Source organism: Microtus oregoni, unplaced genomic scaffold, assembly GCF_018167655.1.
Source record: "Microtus oregoni isolate MIOR12 unplaced genomic scaffold, Mior012 000067F_005, whole genome shotgun sequence".
Taxonomy (NCBI): domain Eukaryota; kingdom Metazoa; phylum Chordata; class Mammalia; order Rodentia; family Cricetidae; genus Microtus; species Microtus oregoni.
In genome coordinates this window covers 128,064-130,354 of record NW_024543958.1, presented here as the reverse complement: position 1 = coordinate 130,354, position 2,291 = coordinate 128,064, and positions in this window count along the sequence as shown.

Sequence of the window (2,291 nt, the reverse complement as noted above, 5' to 3'; positions counted from 1 at the left end):
CTTGCCCCTGTGGCTGGGCTGGCTGTTCACCAGGTCACAGGGGTGGCGTGCCCAAGGGAAGAGGTCTTGCGAAATTTTATAAGCTCCCCCCCCACAGTATTTCACACAAGCATTTAAATGTGGCATGTGCTATTTCACACACTACTGAAGGCACTGTGGGGGTGGAAACCATGAGTTTTAATTTCATGGTATTCAGTGGTACACGACAAGCTACTCCAGCTCCCAAAGAAATGAGTGGCAGTCAATGAGCTCATGCCTCATGCTCTCTGTTTTCATTGGGATTCATTCTTGATTTGCGGGGAGAGGGATCCATGCTAGGTAGGCAAAGCACCCTTCCCCCGAACCCTCCGCCCCCCCCACGCCCCCCCCCCCCCGCTAATGCCACAAGGTTGAACTTTCAGCAGTGGGTTGTGGAGTGGTAACGTCTGTGTCTCTTTGGTGGGTGACGGATCTCCATGTTGCACATGCTGTATGCTTGTTTTGGAATAATGAAACCATGTCTTTTCACCACATCTACTCCCTTTTAAATATTGCTGTTCGCATTTGTAAACAAAATGACCGGGGCTGATTTCTGCCCATGTCTCTTTCACTTTAGAAACTTGTAATACTGAGGGATTCTCGGGGAGAATCCCCCATTGAAGAGCTGAGACGTCTAATAGCCACCTTGGAAACAAAACTTCTGATGCTGAATGTAAGTACTGAGCCTTTCAGGGTAAACTGGGGCTTGACGAGCACTGTTTATTTTAATATGTCCGTTTAATATGTCCTTGTGCTTCACAGCGCCAGCAAGAGAATGCTGCTGGTCAACTGTCTCTCCTGGATCTGTTATTCTCATAATACTCTGAAGAAATGAAAGTCGATACGAGGGGAGCGACTCTCTCATGGAAATTCTCTGGGAGAAGGTGCTTGTGGTTTGCGGCTTCAGCGACTACATCTTCTTGTGTTCTCCTGTTCCTAAAGATACCCCTTTCTGCTAAAACCCAAGTAAACCGAAGGATTTGTGTGACAGCAGTCCAGAGATGTCTATAGCATCCTCCAGCCCACGGGTCGTAATGGCAAGTTTTTCTTGGTAGCGTCGTAATTAATGGTTAGCAGTGCATTGGGGTCGATACAGTGGGGTCTTGTACCTCAGTATCACTTGACCAAATTAGAAGGCACAAGAGTGGTCCATCCTTGTCATCTTCAGAGAAATAGTTAAAGGAGGCACACTCTTGCCATTGTATACTGCTGTTACATTTGTTCAGTCATGGAGCCTATGGGAATGACGATAACCCTGCAAAGGGAATGCGTCCTGTAGACTTGAAAAGACTGTGCCCCAGAAGTAGTGAAATTGGTAGAATTCATTAGAACTCCTGAAGAAAAAAAGATGTAAGTATTGTGACGAGTATGTGAAAATGTCACTTCCCGACAAAATTTATAAGGTCTTTCAATGCAATGTGGTCTGCTACCTGATGTCAACTGCCTGTCACATTAAGAGTTGATCCTTAGTATGCCTATAGCTCACTTCCTCGTGGTTTATGTATTTCCTCCTTTGTATGGATAGCGGTAACTGAGAATGTTTTGTGATTCAAATTTATTGTGCATGTAGTATGTGAACATCAGTGATAGACAAGGTCTTCTGTACACTTAAGACTCTTATCCTGTGGTGTCCTTCATATGTGTGTGTGTGTGTGTGTATACATACATACATATATATACATATATATACATATATATATACATACATACATACATACTCCATGGGAAATCATTACTTGGAAACATTTGGTTTAATAAATATGGAATTGTTTCAGACTTGCTGGTATGAGTCATGTAATTGCACTCCCTTCCCAACGTTTCATGCCCTTTTAAACAAAAATGGTCCCATGCTAACTCATGTTTCTGCATGGGGCCTCTCCTCGTCCTGACCACTTGTCTCATTGTGTCCTGTGATGCAGAAGCATTAAAAACAAGTGTGTGTTCGGCATCTCTCATTTTCTACAAGCAGAATTCATTTCTCCACAGTCAATGAGAGAACTTCCCCTCTGGCCAGAATCATGGTACTTCCTAAACTGTGAATCATCTAGGGGAACTTCCCCCTTTGTTCAAAATATCTGTGATCGTATGGACCTTCAGTAATGCTTCCAGCACTGAATATCTCCTACTTGAGATATTCTATCAGTAGGAGATGAAAAATACATTTCCCTATCATTGAATCTTGTATTATTCGAGTGTGTACTCCTGCGTGTATGAGAGAGAGACAGAGAAACAGAAAGAGACAGAGAGGGATGGAGAGAGGGAAAGAGAGAATA